Consider the following 19,962-nt stretch of genomic DNA (forward strand, 5'->3'; position numbering starts at 1 on the left):
GCCAGCCAGCCAGAATGGCAGTAAGATGGAAAGCGCATCGCACAAACAGGAAGGTTTATAAATGGCAATTAATGAGTGAAGTGGAAGTGGATGCCATTACATCAACGGTACGGCACACGGCATAGGGTAGGTGTAGCGTTTAATACACTATTAAATGTCTATTAGAAGTGTATCAATGTTGCGGAGAAGTCCGAGCGTGGGGTCCATGCCACAGCCCAGCGGCAACTATTCCGGGAGGTAAACACAGGCAAAAACAAAAACAAACCCAAACAGAGGTCGAGATGCGGTTTAAGAGGGTGCTGGCGACCTTCTCGTGGCGAGCACTTTGTTTCATCTTCTCGCCGAGTCAGCCGAGACCCTGGTGTGTTTGTTTTTCCATCCGGCAGAGGTTGGGTTTTGCTGTGTGGAATTCTCTTTCCACTGGAAAGGTGAAAAAACCGACCACGAAGCGAACGGCAAAACGTAAAGGCGAAATTCTTCTGTTGCCGGTAGTTTCCAATCCATTTGAGCCATTTTGCTAGCTTAATGCTTCCACGCAGATGCCTTCATCATGATTCCCAGTTGTCTGATGAGCAATAGAACCTCAAAATATGAGCTGCAAAATTCAATAAAAGCACCAAAACACTATAACGCGTGACCATCTTGAGCAGACGGAAATGTTAATAGGCGTCTTGGTTTTCTGCTGTTGTTTGGGTCTCTCTACCACCCACGGCTTTTCTTACAGAAACCAACAATTTAACTATTCACACATTGTTTCAAAAGCAAAGAGCTTGAACCCAGCAACCCTGAAAGCATCGCAAACATCTGCCAAAAACAAAAAACAAAAACGGAGCAACACAGATCAAATAACCTTTCGTTCCATTCGCTTCGCCCCGGGACCGGTGGGCCGTTGACAAACACTGCGGGTGGCGCCTTGCACTTGAACACATTTCGCTGACGCAAGCCGCCTCTGGTGATTGAGGGCTGTGACGGGGCAGGGGCGTAGCGAAACGAACCGACCTCGAACGCAGCCGCTGTTTACCAGAAGAATGCACCAGCGGTGCATCATGATTGGAAACTGTTTACCACGGAAGTCACCAAACGGGAAGGTCAAATGGAATCGGCGCGCAAGAGATCGACATCATACGAGTTGCAGCTGCACCCGGGGAACGGTCTTAACCGTCCCCCCCAGGGGTCATGGTCGGCGCAGCCCCGGGGTTTGCACGTCATGGTAGCTAATGGCCTTGTAAATATGAGTCACTTCTGGTTTACTTGACTTGCGCTGGCAGTGCTCCCGTCCCTGACTCATTGCGCGTTGCGGATTAGGTTGCAGCGATTTGGAAGATAATGAGCTGCTGAGGTGCAGTGCCGTACAGGGGATTAGCTTATGTTAATGTGCGTTTCGAACCGGTGACATTCGTTTAACGAAGTGATGATCCGTATTTTTCATGGATTTCATGAAACAGAGACTCGAGTGAGAGGTTAAGGTGACAGTTTTCGTGTGATGATGAGCTGTTGAAGATACAGGATACAGGATCAGGATCAACATGAGAAGGTGCCATTGTTGCAGGATTATTGGAGTTCCAGATAGAAGATATTGTAAAGAAAGTTTAAGAATGACTTTTGATTTTCAAAACAAAGATATGATACAACATGGTATGATTAGAGATTTGTTTGAAACTTGATTTAAAAATGTATAAAAACTCGAAAAATACAAACAATGCAGAGATTTAAATCTCTACGAAAATATACAGAATAAATAAAAGCCTACAATGAACGAATTCAAAAAAAACTTAAAAAGTGCAAGTGAGAGGAGATGTGAAATCAGGAACAATAAATATTACAATGGCTTAACAATTGAAGGAAATGATGGTAATGGTAATAACCATGTGAAGATGAAGAAACTAAACAGTGGAACCAAGTCTAGCTTTATTAATTAAAATAGCTATTACAATAATCGAAAAAGTATTGCAATGTACATTCCACCTTTAAATTATCGCTCAAAATTCAAACATATAAATCAACATCAACAAAAACAATAACCAAAAAAGGTATTCTGAAGCAGAAAACCAAAAGCATTGCTCATGAAGTTCCATTTCCCGAATTTGTTTGACTACAAATATCAATTAACTTAATACGTCGGATGTTTTTTCGTTACTTTGTGTTTCGTAAAATAACTAAAACCGGCAGGAGGCTGGTGGCTTTCCTCATATCTTTCCACACGAATCAGACAAAAAACGCCGCAAAGCCCCGTGTTGACAGAAGTAATAAATGCAAACGTGAGCCAGATTTTTCTCTTAGTACCAATTGCGACGCATAAATATGCATCCATCGCCAGGTTCTGTTTTCAATAACTTAAAAAAATGACATAAACTATACCAAAAAAAGCATTCTCCTGCATGCCAGACCTAACAGGCAACTAATAATCCACCAGGCCATTAATGTATTTGTCACCCCATACTCTCACTCTCTGCGCGGCTCTCCGCGACAGCAGTGGATTTTAGCGCCACACGGAGCGGGGAAAACAAATCGAAACGTCAACAACCGAAATAAAAACAAAACAAAAAAGGCCATATGAAAAGTGTAACCAAAAACCAACATCCATCATCACTCTACCGATGCCGAAATCCGGTCGACCTTTTGGACCACTCGCTTCGCTTCCACCGTCCACGGCCCGAGTGGTCCAACATCCGGTGACAATATCCGGACGGACCGATGGGCGACTGGCTTGCACAAGTGGATGGAAGCCGGGAGACAAGGGAAGCGCCGGATCACATCGGAATGGCATTTTAGCGCATCGAATTCATCGGAACAGGACACGTCGGTAGCAGCAGTAGCAGCAGCAGCAGTGGCAGCATCCGATTCGAACACGCGCGCGACGTAGATATTTGCATGGATTTTTTACTCCCCATTTTCATCGTTGTATTACTATACTTTGGTAGGATTTTTTTAGGTAGGACTTTGCGACGCGGTAAAACCGGCGATATGCGAATTTGCAGCACGGCAGAAAGGATTGCACAATAGGTAGAATGGTGGTCATATGTTATATGGTTACATTAAAAAAGGAATATTATAAATAGTTGACTTGATGAAAACCAAACAAGGATATTTCTGGTCATGTAATTGTCGTTGAGTTAACTCAGACATAACAATCTTCGTTTTTTTTTTATTTAACCCATCGCTAGTTTTTTTAGTTTTAATCTATATTCTAGCAGTTATGTTCAGTTTTGTCTGGCAGATATGTTTTTTGGCAGTGAAAAAAAAATCTTTTTGTCTGTGGATAGTTAACAAAGTCTGTGGATAGTCAAAATAAGTCACTGATAGCTAAACCCCTCTACTATCTTGACTGATAACGGTTTTGCGGCTAAGAATAAGAAGAAGAAGAAGAATAAGGAGAAGAAGAAGAAGAAGAAGAAGAAGAAGAAGAAGAAGAAGAAGAAGAAGAAGGAAGAAAAGAAAAGAATGACAAAGACGAGAAAGGAGATGAAACGGAACTTAAGAAGAAAAACAATGAAAAAAAGAAGAACATAAGCAAAAGAAAATAATCAGAAGAAAATAAGCAGAAGTAAAAGAAGAAGATGAAAAAACAATAAAATGAAAATAAAAAGAAAAACAAATACAAAAAAGTAAAAGACAAAAGAAAAACAAAAGACATTCGAAGAAGAATAGTAAGAAGAAACAGAAAAAAGGAAATAGAAGAAGAAGAAGAAGAAGAAGAAGAAGAAGAAGAAGAAGAAAAGGAACAAGCAGAAGAAGAATTTCCCATACAAATTAATGAACAGTCAGTCATCTGTCGTATGCATTATAAACACTACAAATTTAATGATTAATGCATAAGGTTGAAGTTCAGTAGCTCGAAAATATTCTACATAAAAAAGTATTCAATTATTGCAATAATCAAACACACATAAAAAGTTTTTTTTGTTAAATATTCCTACAAACCCAAATCCATTAGAAAAAAGACATTTGTCCTTCCAACATCCTACCGTGCCCGTTCCTGATGTACCGAATATTCAATCGGGCTACGGTTGTGAGGGAGGGGGGGGGGGTTCGGGGATGGGGTTTGCGAATTATTTGAAATATTTTTTCGCCTACCATTATTCATTATGCCATATTTTATGACTCATCCTTCGTCTCCACCGCCAGACCCATCCACCCTGCCTAAAATGGGCTCCCAAAGGCAAGAAAGTGGTTTTGTCGAAACTGATTTGCTAGCTTCCGGGAGCGAACGAGAGTGTGTGTGTGTGTGTGTCGGTTGTGGAAAAAGTGTACTTTTTCGTCCGCGTACTGCTCCACTCCCCCCCGGCAGTCAGTTAACGGATGGTAAAAGCGACACTCCCTCCCACCCTCTTTTGGAGCAGGGAGTTTCGTTACACAGTGCGCTACAAAACTTTCGCACGCGATATTCGTGCGATAGGGCGAAAGCGAAATTCCATGCCCGTGTGAACACTACACCGGCACCAAATATGATTACGCGTGAACCGGGAACCACCCACATTTGCATATGCACACGGTCACCGGCTTGCACCTAGGTAGCATAGGCAGGTTCGAGCAGTATCCAACAACAAAAAAAGCAGCCGAAGTAAAAAGCAGCAAAACCATCCATCGCTAGAGCGAAATACCCACAAAATAGCAGACAGCTTCCTACACCACAGCACACACGGACGTTGAAACTACCTTTCCTTTGGCGAGTTTTATGCTGATGCTGCATACAAAAAGCTACCGAAAAGGATCGTCACCGTGAGGCGTCCGGGAAAGATCGTTAGGAGGATATGGCCGGGATGGAAAGAATATGGCCGCCAGTGGCATTGGCTCCTGCCCCACTCATCCCACTCGGCCTCCACGGTCGATGAAACTTTGTACACGGTTTCGCACCGTCGCCGTCACCCAGGGTTACACACTCTGGGTTTTTCCCGTGCTGGAAAGTTTAGAATTTCAGCCCGCATTGCGAGCGCAACTAGCGCTTCTGTGTCCGCCTCCTTATCCCGAAACGCTGCGGAAGCCGAAACCGGAAGTAAGTGTTCTACTTCAGCGTCCACGAGGATATGGAAGAGGGAAAGGGAGAGAGGCAGCTCAGCACTCACACACACAAAAGGCAGCCTCCACCCCGCAGACGATGGAGGTTCGGTATTTCGGAGGGCGTTGGAGTGGTGTTTGGGGAACAGTGAAAATCTGATGCCGGACTTGCATCCCAGACGGGCGTGTTGACTTGGTCCGACGAACCCAGCAGCAGTGAAAATCGGTAAAAATGGCCGAGAAAGGATGCGAGTGAGAAGGTTCTGCCGGGGCTGCACTTTGGCAACTAGTGCTTCCGGTTGGCAGTTGGAGCAGGAATGAACGGGGAAGGAGGATCGCGTCTGTATCGCTCGCCCCTGAAGTTCGGTCGGATGCATTCGGCTAACAGAGTGATGCGCGGGGAGCGTTATTTGAATTTATCTTATAAAACAATAGAGATGGGGTAGCTCGAAAGAGAGGGAATGCTCCCAACCCGAAACCGGGCTTGTGCTTGAACCATCGAAAACCACCACCACCGATGAAACAGAAACAGAAAAAAACGACAACCCCTTGTGCGGTGCAGAAAATAGAAAAGAAAGCTAAAACCAGACACCGTTGTGAAAATCGTGGGTGGTCTCTACGCGCACACACACACAGGCACACAGGCACACAGTGCGATATGAAATTAATTTCCCGCTCTAGCCCCGTTCGCGTCACCATCGTTCTCGGTGGTGCCCCGGTTCGGGTCCACACTATCGGAAAAGTTATCGCCCAACTCCTTTTTAACAGCGCCATCTATCGCCCTATTTCCAGCAACAGCCATCGCTCTCGAGTGTCACTGCTGTTGTGCTACGTTTCGGTGGGGTGGAATGGTTTTGTTTTCTACTTTTTTGTCACTTTTTGCTGTAAAAACCCCTGGCTGCACTCTGCTTTACCGCAAAATTGTCGTCGTGGGGGAGGGCGATGTTGTACATGATGGCCTGCACGGTAGGAAACAGTCATCGTTAAAGGGATGCCATATTCTCTCCAACGGTGACTACAACGCATTCCCCCCCGTTCCGTTCCGTCCCGCGCACCGCTGTGGGATGTGTAATCAAATTGTGTTTAATAAATTGGTCTATGCGTGCAGCTTTACTGCTGGCCTGGCGAGTTATATTTTGCTATGCAACATAATCAATTTGCTGTTGCTGAAACTTTTGCTCTTAATGATTTATTAATGAGATTTTATGAAAGTCGGAGAGTGTTTTGTCAAGTTAGCGATGAGAAGTTGAACCGGAAACTAGCTGGTTTCGGGTGGTAGTAAAACATTAATTTCATAGAAGTGCATAACACTTTTTTAAATAAAGCTGATAATTTCGATCGAAAGTAAAAGCAAAAATAAATAATAGACGAATAGTAACATAAAGGGAAAGATATAAAGAAATCTAAAGTAGTAAAAAGCATGATAAAAACATAATAAATATATAAATTCACAATTAATCCATAAAACGTACAATTTGCACTTACACTTTTGTCAAAGACCAGAAAATGAAATATAAAGCGAACGAAACCAACGAAAAAATTTGTTGAAAAGAAAATAAAATAGAACAACAATGAAAATACAACAAAAAAAGAAAATAGAAAACTAAATAAGCAAGAAAAACATTGAATAAGGAAAAACACAAAGCAGAAAATTGATTACAAAATCCATAAAACGTATAATTTGCACTTACACTTTTGTCGAAGACCAGAAAATAAAATATAAAGCAAAAAAACAAAGAAAATAGTAGTAAAACAGAAAATAAAATTAAAAAAAAAAACACAAAAAAGAATACAACTAAAAGAGAAAATAACAAACTAACACAAAAGAGAAAATAGAATACAAAATTTGCAATAAAAACACTATATAGAGAAAATCATAACAGAAAAGCACACAAAGAGAAAACAGAATACTAAATATGCTACAAGTAGAATAGGGGAAAAAACACAAAATCATTGAACCAAAAAGATAAAATACAATAATGAGTATGTATCAAAATAAGACAATAGGAAAATAAATTCATAAAACCTAAAACACTAAAAAGAAAAGAAAATAATTGAAAAACTATTACACATTCTTACACAATCGATAAAAAGAGTAACAATAATAAATGAAATAACAGTCAAAAATATTATATCTTTCCACAACAACGAATAAACAGAATGAAAACATAAGCCATTCCGTTTCTAAACATTCTCCAATTCTTCAACAATACAAGTTACACAAGTTTTAGCAACCGTCCCCGTTACACAAGCCAAAACACAAAACACGCTCTGCAACAAAACCAAACAACACAGTTTGCAATATGGACAAATTTGCTTTTCACAACTAATGGAACGATTCTTTCTTCTATCCCCACTTTCCTCGCTTTCCTTCCCGATTGAACAATCTCTCCGGGAAAAAGGCCGGCACAAATCGGTGCATCTCGTACGCATCTCGCAAGCCTTCTGCAGCTCCACACTCACACACACACACACACACACACACACACACACACACACACACACACACACACACACACACACCACCGACACCGATGCCGCACGTTTGAATCATTTGCTGTCGAAATTTACCAAATTGGAACACTCCACTCCGCCCAAATCGAACGGGAATGGGTGAGTTTGCGACCAGCAGAATGAAGCATGAACGTTCTGTGTTTCTTGCAGTTCTTTTTCTCTTTTTTTTTTTGGGGAGGTTTGTTTTGTTTCCCTACGGTAGCCCGGACGGATGGAAATTGCACGGTACACAATAAAGAGTAAACTTTTACAAACGCTCGGGAAAAAGCGTACTCCGGGATACGGCACGGCGAACAGTAAGCGAGCAAGAAGGGCATAGGGTGAGGGCGGAAAACCGCATCGAATCATCATCCGTAAAACCCGTACCCGCGACTGAGGAACGGGGGGAGAGGGAGAGAAAAACTTTACACAACATAATTAAAAGTTGCAATACGCAAACGATGACGACGACGACGACGACGATGATGCAAAAACCCGAATCCCCCGTAGGGCACTGGAATGTGAGAGGGAGTGAGTGAATGGGCGGCTGGTGTGGGGAGGACTTAGACACGGAAGCGATACACCGATTTGCTGCCCGGATGCTGCTGGGCTGGTGCTGCTGGGGCTGCTAGTCGATCTATTTTGAAATATGATGTTAACGATTTATAAATAGGAAAAGTTTTGTCCATCTCGCACTTCACTTTATCGTGCAACAAAAGTGTTTCGCCCGCAGTCGTTGGGAGCGTCCTTCTTTATTCTTTATAACTTCCTATTTTCCTTCCAATTTTTTTGCTGTTGTTGTTGCTACTGCTTCGGAATCGGAGGAAAAATTGAACTGCAGTTTTCGATTGAAAATATGCATCCAAACACCTATTGGAAAACAATCCACAGGGAAGGAACAAAAAACTGAATCGAAAAGAATATTTATTGGTTCCAGGGAAGCACAATTGAGTTAAGCATTTTTTTATCGCCATTTTTGTTACATTTTTCGTACCCGCTTTTGTACCCCCTTTGCTTTCCCCGTTTCTGATTGTTTTGCACACTTTGTGTTCCAACGCAAACCCCGAGCTAAACAACTCAACTCTATGGTTGCAGCCACGCCAGCTCGTTGCGCTTGCCGGTTGCTTGTGGGCGGAAAGCGATCCAGTTTTTGTTTTTTTTTTTTATTGTCAAGAATGGAATTTTGCTGCAAAACTTTATCTCCGCCAGCACTGCTCATTTTGGGCTGAAAGTGTCGCCTAGGTGAGCCACAGTCTCCGGTGAGCCGGAAATGTTGTTCCAATTTTTGCGCTGATCAGCGGGCTACACCTAGCCCACCGCCCGCAGCCCACCTTTTGCCGAAGGGAGGAAGTTACTAGTGGCATGAAAAGTTTTCCAAATGACTTAAAATTAACCTGTTCGTGCGGAATGAGCAGAAACTTTGGGTTGATAAAAAACAAAAGAAAGAGAGAGAGGAGTACAACACAAAGAGCGAAGAGAATGAAATGAAAGGTTTCCATTTCCCGGGCACAGAAAAGTTGGCTCAACGTTCCGGAGATGATTTTCCAGCCTTCCGACCGTGTTCTTCTTTCTCTTCACTAGAACTTCATAAATAGTTTGACTCGTTGCCATTTAGGCCGAGGATTGCGCGCCGTGTTCGTTTCGTTCGTTTTGTATCGCGGCAAGTTTGCCGTGTGCAATTTATGGCGATCCTGTTCCTAGCTTTGCTTTTCGAAAACAGTTTTACAACTTCCGATCGCATCGGGAAAGGTCCATTAGTGCCCCGCACCAAATGTACCCTTTATTGCATTTTTCTCCCGAAAGATTGATTGATAGGCTTGCTGTATTGGTACTCTCTGCGAGCCTGTGCACGTATGCCGACAATTAAGCTGTAACTCAGCAGGGATTAGTGTCAGTGTAATGTGTTTATTAGCTATTCGCTAAGGGAAGGATAATCACATTCGAAATAATTATTAATACATCTCATAATCTTGTATAGCCGGCCATAATTTTGTGCCTTGGTGACATTCAATTTGGGCGTAATAATTCTTCCTCCTAATTTTGTCTTTGATCCGATTGAGCGTTCTTAGTGCCGATTGAGCGTGAGTGAGCGGTGGGGAAGGATTTACACTAGTCGGTGGTGTGGTAATACTAGCTGTACCCCAGGAATAGATGCCAGAGTGGACTCATATTAACGATAAAAGTCATAAAAACTAAGACAAATTATCAAATAATGATTTAAAATTATTTATTTATTTATTTTTTTTATTTGTTTATTTAATTAATTAATTAATTATTTATTTATTTATTTATTTATTTATTTATTATTTATTTATAAATCACTCACTTTAATGCACACTATGACTCTTTTGACTGGAATTCCCTATGTTAACCTGTATTTCTTGTTGTGAAACTCTGTGTTATTTATTTTGTGCTGATGCTATATTCTACCGTGATGCTTTGTGTTAATTATTGCTACCCTAGACAACTTAAATAGTTTATAAGATCAGCGATAAGATCAATGATGGCCAATCACTTATACAATTAAACAAATCAATAAATTTATTTATTTGTTCATTTATTTGTTTATTTATTTATTTATTTACTTATACATTTATTTATTTATGCATTTAATTTTTTTATTTATTTATTTATTTATTTATTTACTTATTTATTTATTTTTTATTTCAATTTTGAGAAATATATTCGTACTTCTTTTTAATTAAATATTTAGGCTTATGACGATTTTTCATAAGCAACATATATATTTTGATATTTTTTAACATTTTCATATCATTTAATGAACACAATTGTAAATGAATTTAAATGACACATCAAACTGTCAAAATATGCAGCTTTCAGTTTAATTGAAAAATAAAATAAAAGAAAAGTAAATATAAAAATGTTCAAATGATCCCTTTAAGCACCAACTAGTGTCTGGCATAAGTTATTCCGCACAGCGCACGGCCAAGATCTAACTTCAATCTTCTCCAGCAACATTATCGTTCCCAATAAAGGAACAGGTTCTTATGGTGATTCGAGGACCCAATTGCTTCAATACACAATCAGCCAATGACTTCCCATCCCATGGAATCCCTCACACCTCCTCCTCTCGGATTCTTACCGGGGAAAAAAGTCAGTGGCAACCTCTATCTAATCATCACTCTTACGCGCGCCCAAGATTGCATACTAATCGTCACAATTATGTGCCCCTCCTCTCTGTCCTTCCCACCTTTTAAGCTAATGTCCCCCCCCCCCCGAAACGCCCCGGGGTGGGGAAAAACACCCTTAAATAACCCTTGTCGCCCATTTCGGCCACCACTTTCCCACCGAACACGTCGCACGTACTAGCGTGGCGCACACTAGCCGGTGCGTGCGTGCGTGAGCTGGTTTGATTGAATTTCATTTTCGGTTTCCCGATTTTCGATTCATCTTCCCTCCTCGTTGGTGTTGGTGTTGGCTTTTCTCACGAACCCGGTTTTGTATGGAAATTGCCTGTTTTACCTTTGCTGTTCCGAGAAAAAAAACACAAGAACGACAAACCTTTCTGGGACACAGGCGCCCACGGAGGTCAGTTTCTCAGGGGCAGGGGACGCTAACGAAGCACGGATTCTTACTTCAACCAGCCAAGCACCCCTGTCCCGTGTGTCCCGGCGTGTGGATCACAAATGGAAATCAACGAGAGCGAGCGACGAAACGAGCAATGAAACAAATCCCGGAAGTTCCATTACCAGTGGGTCCAACTGCGGGGCGACTTGCGGAGACTTGGGAAGGCAATCGTTTGCTCATTTGAATGCAATCGCCATCGGCCATGGTTTCGGCGGTGCAGGAACGCGTTGCCAGCTGTCTGTATTTTTTCGGAGTGGGAAAGGAAAGAGTGCCGGTGTGCGTGCCGGTCGGCTTTCTTCTTTTGGTCGGTTACGCGGGGGACCGTGATTTTGTCCGCCGTGCGCCATTGTGCCAGTGCCGGCGAACGACGGCTGATGGTGTAATAGGCGGGTTTAGTTTTTCGGGAGCTTGCCCTCTTCCTGGTGTGACCATCCAGTTTGGAAATGTATACACCGAGCATGTTCTATGGGGCGTTGGGGGAGCTGCTGTTTTTCAGCATCGTCGCAGCGACAAAGCGACTTGTCGTCGTGCTGGCTGAATGGGGCGCGTTCTTTCTTGCTTTTTTTCGTCGCAAGGGGCGTCCAAAGGGATCTCAAAACAAGACGGTGGGAGGGGGGAGGGCACATTACGATGACTTACATTCCAATCACGATCACGATGGTGTGTGATGGTTTTCAGTACCCCTGCCTGCTCGCTCTCCTATCGCTTTCTAAAACGGCGAATAGGGGAGCAACTGCTCGTTACCACAAATCATATACACACGCTCATAATGCTACCGAGAGCGAGATGTTGTTTCGGGTGGTTGTGGTTCAAGCGCACCACCTCGCCACACCAGAAAGGGGAAGGCGTTATACAATGGTGTGCCCTCGAGCGGCCATGGTTCGATAGAAACATATATTTCTACCTTATTATTGCTTCAATTGCATCAAAACATGCGAAGAACGTTCGGGGGAACCTTGGTCGTCTTTCGCGCTGCTGTGTCCCTCTTTCTCTCTTTTCTCTCTCTCTCTCTCTCGTGTTGCACTTTAGAACATCGTGTACGAAAAACAGTGGCGTGCACTTTTCTCACCATGGTACACCAGTACAAGCTTAAGCTAGCTTAAAACGTTACGAAACGGGAGGCGCAAAATTGAAATTTTATTTATGGGCGCAGAGAATGAATGAACTTTAAGGTGTATGGTGCCGTGACTGGGATTTAATTAAAAATAAAATTATAGACCGTTCAGGGTGATGTAGAATTTTCGTTTAAAGAAATTGGATTGTTTGATGTAGAACTGCAATCTTGTTGCGCGATCGAGATCGTTATCCATTCGATTACTTTAAATATGAGTTTTGAATGAATCCTGGTCACGGCACCAAACAGTTTACAGCATTCGTTCATTTTCAACACAAAGTTTTGTTATTATTTATTTAAAAGCATCGCTTTTTGGAAAAGAAAAATTGAATTAAGGCAGTAAAAGGGCATCCTTGGCCTATATTGATGTTCATGTTTGATAATTATAACATTTGGGCTTAGTTCTCTCTTACTATTGCAGTCACTGTAATCCAGGATTAGGCGGCCCAAAAATGTGCCCCACAACACCATTACCCTTGTACCTTTTCCTTGAACCACAACAAACATTGATTCTAACCAGTGTAATAGTCACCAGAGCACGCTGAATTCGGTATTTCACTGAAGGTACAACAACCAACCCAACAGAGAACTATTTGTGTAGTTTCGAGCCAATCGAACACAATAGAACAAGGTACAATTGTTTTCTTATTGCTTGCCCGTATCCAGAACGTGAAGGGTAAAGGGAGCTGTGTAAGTAAAACGTCGTAATAAATACCTGAAGCCATTGAGCCGCCCGAAAACCGGTAGCATTCCAGCGGATTCCATCATCACCATAATCTGCAGAACCGGAAGAGAATCCAGTACCTACTCGCCTTTTCGCTGTGGGTGAGAAAGGAAAAGAAAGGTAGAGAGAGAAAAGGGGTTAAGAAAATGCAGGAAAAATTGAAATCACGCCGGGCGTCGGAAATTCTTTACTTCCCATTCCCTCACGGACAAGGAAGGAAAGCGCTACGTCCACGTGGATCGAAAGTCGGCTTTTGCTATGGACCAAGCCAAAAAAAAAAAACAACAATCCCGAAACAAAACCTGACGGCGCGAGGAATGTGTACGGTTCGAACTAATATTAATAAATTTTATCGTGCACAGTTGGCCGCCGGGAGGGGGAGGGAGGAAAATATGTGAAAATGCTGGCTGGAATAATCGAATCGCAATAGAAAATGGAGTTGCGGAGGAGAGAAAGAGCACGCGCTGGGCTGGGGTCGTGTTTCACCGCTGCTTCCTTGTAAAGAATCACGTTTTCGCTTTGTCCAGTTTTGCCTACGCAGTGTGCTGGGGATGCGCGAGAGGAAGGAGGGAAAAAGGTAATGGTTAGTCAATGTTCAAGGTGAGACGTGGAAGGTGCGGTGGTGGTGGCTGTAGATGGTGATATCGATTGGCCATTTGCCTTACCGCCTGATGGCGGAAAAGGGATATTTTTACCTTCCACGCTGCGTTTGATCCTGGCTGACCATGCTGATTCGGGACAGTGGGAGAATTGCAGCGTCCAAGAAGGACAAAAGTTGGAAAAATGGTATTCAAACTACGATAGGTTGAAAAGCAAACAGATAAAATCTAAACTAAGCTTAAAGTTTAATTTTGTTTTGTTAGAACAGCATATATTTAATGTTAAGGAGTAAAATACCTTCTGGGTCAGTTTTTGTTATAATCTAGAGGCTTCGAAGTATAAATACAATTGAGTAAAAGAATGGCCATTAAAATGGCAAAAACTTAAAAAAAAACATAGTTGAAATCGTTTAAGACAACCAAACCCTCGATCGAGCAGAATATTTCAACTGAATAAAAAAAAGGTAGAATCATCAAATTATCAACATACAGCAATATTTTACAAAACATTTAAAGTAATAGAAAGAACATTAAATACAGGCAACCCTCAAGTTACGTCAATTTGCAGCTACGATGACATTGATTGGGACCGATGAATGCGGTCTTTTAGAACAAATTAATGTATTTTTTGGTAAATTTCCAACAGATAAACGTTGCAATCACATTTCTGAAGATTCCCCAACTACTCAAGCTTGTATCGTGTAAACGACTTGTGTAATAAAATTATCCAAGGGCGGTACCATGGTACAGTCGTCAACTCGAATGACTCAATAACATACCCGTAAGGGGTTCAAGCCTTCATTCTACAGCCTGAAAAATCAGTTCACCTTAAAGAACCTGTCGCGACGGACGAAGCTGGTATCGGTACTCACATACGCCTCTGAGACATGGACACTGTCCAAATCAGACGAAACCCTCTTAGCCGTGTTCGAGAGGAAGATGCTCAGAAGGATATTTGGCCCCGTATGTTTGGAAGGACAATGGAGGATCCGCTAAAATGACGAGCTATACGAGATGTACGGCGACCTCACTGTTGTACAGCGTATCAAGCTCGCCAGGCTCCGGTGGGCTGGCCATGTTGTACGCATGGAAACGGACGACCCAGCCCGTAAAGTCTTTTTAGGCCGTCCACAAGGACAGAGGAGGCGTGGTAGGCCCAAATTGAGGTGACAAGATGGCGTGGAGGCTTTTAAGGCCGGGATAACGGACTGGCAGACGAAGGCGCGAGACCGGGAGCGGTTTGGGACACTCCTGAGGCAGGCCAGGACCGCAACGCGGTTGTACCGCCGGATAAGTAAGTAAGTAATGGGTTCAAGCCTAGAATGGACCGTCCCCCTGTAGCAAGGATTGACTATCCGGCTGCGTGGTAATGAATGAAGTCTCGAAAACCTGTATAGGCCGGCATGTCCGCTAAGGACGTTACGCCAAATAGCAGAAGAAGAAGAATAAAATTATTACATTATTGAACATTATTTTAGATAAAATACACGATATCATACATTTCGACTCTTCAACTTGGGATATAAACTATATATTGACAGATATTCGATGTACGACTTTTTCGATCTACACCTTACTGACATGCATTCGATCCCAAATACAGTCGTATCTCGGCAAAAAAGACGTAGGGTAAATGTACCAATAGTGGTGCAATTTGTAGAGGTACCGATTTGTTTAAATGGATTTAAAGTGTCAGGAAGGACAATTTCTGAATATTTTAACACAAAGCAATTGAAATATGTTTTATCTTCGCAATCACAATCATTTTCATCAGGAAGCACATCAAATTTACGAAAAAATACATATTTTTGTGACTGCTTCGTTGTACCTATAATGGTGGTATGGTTCCTATAGTCGTCGTATTGTGTTCCTATAGTGGTGGTAAACAAGGATGTATTATATACTCAAAACAGTATATAATATCAATGTAACTTAGTTTTGAAGCTGTTTTCGTGTGAATAGCAAGGTTTACTGCGATAATAATGATATCTTTCGTAATTTGATCGTAAAAAATGCATAAATATGATCGATGAAACTCTTGACTAAAGTACTGCTGTCCTCAACCCATACCCAGAAGAGTTTGCTTGATTGGAAGTCGATTTTTCACTCAGTAGAATAAGCGAATTTCGGCATTTGTTAGGTAAATTACTAACAGAAAACTCATCTTTGTTGCTTATTTTAGTGAAAACAGTACGAAATGTCAAAAATATTCTCGAAAAAATCTAAAACGACCTGTTTTTATTGATTTTATAACTATAACCACTATAGGAATATGCCTGTTTTGTGTACCTATAATGGCTCTACGGTAAAAAACACTTAAAAATGCATAAATATGGTCAAAATCCAACAAGTTTGAATAAAATAATATCATTTGTTAACAATTATGTTAAAAAACTAATGATTGCGTTGTTATGTGGTCATTTAGAACGTTAACAAAAATATGAGTATAGTTATGAAATCCTAAGGATTTTGGAAAAATGTTGATACCTTTCACAAAATAATGGATTTTTCGGTCACTCAGTAACGGAATGGCCCCATTTCATTTTTTAAATCTTTGTAAAAGGCTAAAGAACATTTCACACTAACGTAAATAACTTAATTACTTTTAATTTGCCATATGAACCACATTTTAGTGCAATACCACCACTATTGGTACTAGCACCACTATAGGTACATTTACCCTACATGATTTTAATTTTAAATTCTTTATTCGGCCTATGCGCTTCATTCTTCAATGTCTTTTTCAAAATTCCATTCCAAGATGAATGTAGCAATTCCAGGGCACCTCAGGCAAGGTCCGAGTTTTCAAAAATAAAATGCAGAATTCAAACAAACATTCAGCCAACATTCTCGACCCAAATTGATTCATTAAATTGAATAAGCGCGATTGTGTGCTTCACTAATTAAAACCCGTATTACGAAAAATTGACTGATAACACACGAACCGCAATCTATCGGCCGATTCCAGACAGCAAGACGCGGCGCTCAAAATAGCGAAAAAATGTTAAAACCCCCCCTGCACCCAAAAAAAATGATCTTCGACGGCCAAGTTTCTGTTTCAAAATAAGCACCTTATCAACGGTGAACGAGGAAAACAAAACAAACGAAACTTTACACAATCCGTTCGAACGGAGTGCTCCGTTTCCGGACCATTAAGCAGGCAGAATCCACTGTGCTCCAATTTTGCTGCACGAAAAACCCTACACCAGGGCGCTGGCGATTGACGTGGCAAGGAAAATAATGATGAAATTTTACGACGTCAACCGGGTTAACACGCGTGTGGTTGTCAAATGTGTCAAAGGTGAAAGATGTTGCCACCGAAAAAAAACACAACACACTGTGACAATCGGTAGCACGACGGTTTGTGGGCTTAGTTTAAAGCGCATTCTCCGCACGATTATCGGCTATTTCCGGTGCTGTCTGTCTGGCAAATGGGTGACCTTTCTGTACCCTTCACCGTGCTTCACCGTGCTAGACACGAGGCTAACGAGCGACAGATTGTCATCTAGATGAACTCATCATCATCGGTGGACATGGTTTTTATGTTACGAACCTTGTCTTCCTCGTCTGACGTAATGTCGGTAAAGATGCTGCTTGTAACATTTGCGCACCGTTTTTGCGATAGTGTAAACCGCTTGTGCTCCTGAAACTCTTCTGCCCGTTAATCATGCTAAGTGAGACGAACTTGACCTATTAGCTAATGTAAGCACAGTTTAAACTGTGTCCCGCTTCGGGCACAAAAACTGAAGCCGCTCCTGCATCCATCCACAGCGCAGCGGCGCGTTACAAAGATTGCAACGCAATTGTTCTTGTCCTGGTTTCAGCAGCACCGACAAAAAAACACACACTCCAAAAGGTACAAAGCACGGCACGGCACGGCAAGAACGTTAAGTATATCCATCAACAAAAACTACCCACCGAGCCGGTACAAAGTGCTCCCCCAACCACGACAACAACAAAAAACTAAATAAATCACACTCAATCCTTTAACGATCCTTGCTCCGGTGGGTTTTTGCTTTGTTTTTGCAGTTCCTTTCCCTGACAAATGCGAAGGAAGAAGGTCGCGTTTTTACCGTATCACTACCACCACCACCACAATCAAATCAAATGGCAGTCGGATTCCGATTTGCGAGGAAGGAAATTCCTGGCAAGCAAAAAGGAACCGCCAGCACTTTCCTCCGCCAACAACTCCCGAAAATGAAGGTGAAGTGTCGTAAATTAACCTTTGCCGGACGCGTCTGCGAGAGGAACGCCTGGCCGGCGGCAGGAATGGTGCTGGGGATCATCATCTGCCAAAGAAAAAGCGTAAAATAACCTTCACACGAGGAGAAAAACGCGGTTCCGGCTTCTTCTGCCGCTGAGTGTAATAATCTTGTGCAAAACGGTCTTGTGCGTCTTGTGGCCGGCTTTTTATTCGCTTTTCGCCGGCGTTTTTGTTTGGCGCCCTTGTCGCCCTTTCTTCTGCCCTGCTTCGTCACGGTGCGAGGATTTGCGAGGATAATTTCCAGGTGATGTACACACCCACTTCAGGATGCTGTTTGGAGTTTTGGCGGGTGCGTAAGCGTAACTGGTTTTCTGGAGCGGCGTTCCGGCGCGGCAAAAGATGGAGGGCAAAATGGGCAAACAGATAAATCGTTAAAGCCACCGAAATGAGCGCTTTGTTGGAGGTTAAATCCTCCTTCTGGAGCTCTCTTCGTTCTCTCTGTTAAGTAAAAGAATGCGGAAAGGAATTTACGGATTTTTGTGCTTTTATTCGGAGCTGAAGCTCAGTTTGTGACGCAATTTGAAAACTACCAACAGCCCACAGTGTTCAGAGAAGGCGGTTCTCGGGCGACATCTTCCTCCGGCTCATTCGGCGGTGGGAGTGGAATAAAATAATATTAACATACCACATAAAAAGGGCAATAAAAAGCAGACCACTCACGTGGCAGGGGGCAACAGGGCCAATCTATCGAGGGCTGAAAATCAGGACAGCTGGCCCAGTACCGGGGAGACTGTGAGATTTTCTGCACGCAGCGTCTTCCAAATTTCTATCGAGCAAAGTCTGAACAACTCAAAGTGTGTCCAGGAGTATTTGGTCACAGCAGCATGCAGGCGTCGGGAAGATGGTGATCCGGAAAACTAAAACGTTCCAAGAAAAGGCCACCCCATTGGGTTAGGGACATCCAAAAAACATGATATCCCAACCGCCCCAACAACAACAACAAAACCGCCCCTCCTCCGGAGTACAAAGTGAGGAATTTGGATTGGTAGTTTTGCTGCTTGGGGGCTTTTTTTGTTGCTTGGTGACTCACATTTTAGCATCAAGGTTTTTTTTCCAGTCAGGACATTATCTTGGAGGTATTGGAGAGGAGGGTTTTTGCTTGCTCGCTTGCTGCCAGCAGACGGGAAGGTCGTGGCTTTTAGGTGCTCCTGTCAACCGGGCGATCAGTCTTGCGATAGCCGAATTCGCCTTCGTTTCCAATTTCTCGAAGAACACATGCGGTGCAGGACCTTCTGAGGACACAGCAAGCGGTAACGGAGTGCAGTGGAGAGAGGCGGTCTCCAGAATAACAGGAGAATGCCATTTCTTTAACTCTTCCAAAAAAAAAAAAAGGGGAAGCAAAAACCCCAAACACAAACATCAAATCAGGTTCGGTTGATAGGTAATGTAGCGCCCGGATGTTTTATGTATTCTTCCGGAAGCTGTTTTCCGCACGACGACATTCACAAACACACACACACATACTACACCTCTACATCCCCATGACACGACTTCCTGGGATGTCTTCACAGTTCAATATCCGCTCCGAGACATACCGAGACCGAGTGGACACAAGGTATGGCTTTATTTTTTATCCCGAGTTACCCAACGCAAAAAAAAGATCCTGCCGTTTGCACACAAAGCTTCAAAGATCAAACTGTAGCATTTAGAGGGTGGAACAGGAAGCCTTTATCCTTACCTTATCCTCTCTTTTCAGCTCTCTTTCTCTCTCTCTCTATGTATCTTATCCTTAAATGTCTGGCGCCGCTTCGTGACGCCCGTCAGCTAAATTTGCTCCAAGGGAAAAGCTTGCAACCCAGAATATGTAGGCCAGTGGTTCCAAGTACACAACCGAATCCTACACACACATTTTAGGTACTCGGCTCGTCCAAACAACAAGCAAAAGAAACCGAAGTCGCATCAAAGCAAGCAGGCGACGGAATTGAGCAACAACAAAACTTGAGAGGGAAATTGAATTTCGATTCACCGGAAGGACGAATTCTGGGACGTCTGGGTCTTTGGAGCACCTTCCCGTGCATCGGGAGTGGAGTTCGAGACTGTCCAAGGCCTGCTATGATTGACGGGTCAACGCAGCCAACGTTACAACAGCGGCTGAAACGCGCGTAGCAACTGACAGGTGTGCCCTGAAGTCTATCGTGTGTCACCGCCTACTTCTTCCAAGGGGCGCCTGCTCTAGGACGCAAAC

At 42.8% G+C, this 19,962-nt stretch overlaps 1 long non-coding RNA gene across 1 annotated transcript; it reads right to left on the reverse strand.

The window, feature by feature from the left end:
• Positions 1-681: 681 nt before the first annotated feature.
• LOC121597379 lies at positions 682-19,887 on the reverse strand. The gene is made up of 3 exons (XR_006005407.1): positions 19,456-19,887; positions 12,906-13,009; positions 682-1,491 (listed from the first exon to the last, which is right to left on the reverse strand). It is a non-coding gene; the product is annotated as an uncharacterized LOC121597379 (long non-coding RNA).
• Between the last annotated feature and the right edge of the window lie 75 nt (positions 19,888-19,962).

Source organism: Anopheles merus, chromosome 3R (assembly GCF_017562075.2).
Source record: "Anopheles merus strain MAF chromosome 3R, AmerM5.1, whole genome shotgun sequence".
In the NCBI taxonomy this organism is placed as follows: Eukaryota; Metazoa; Arthropoda; class Insecta; order Diptera; family Culicidae; genus Anopheles; species Anopheles merus.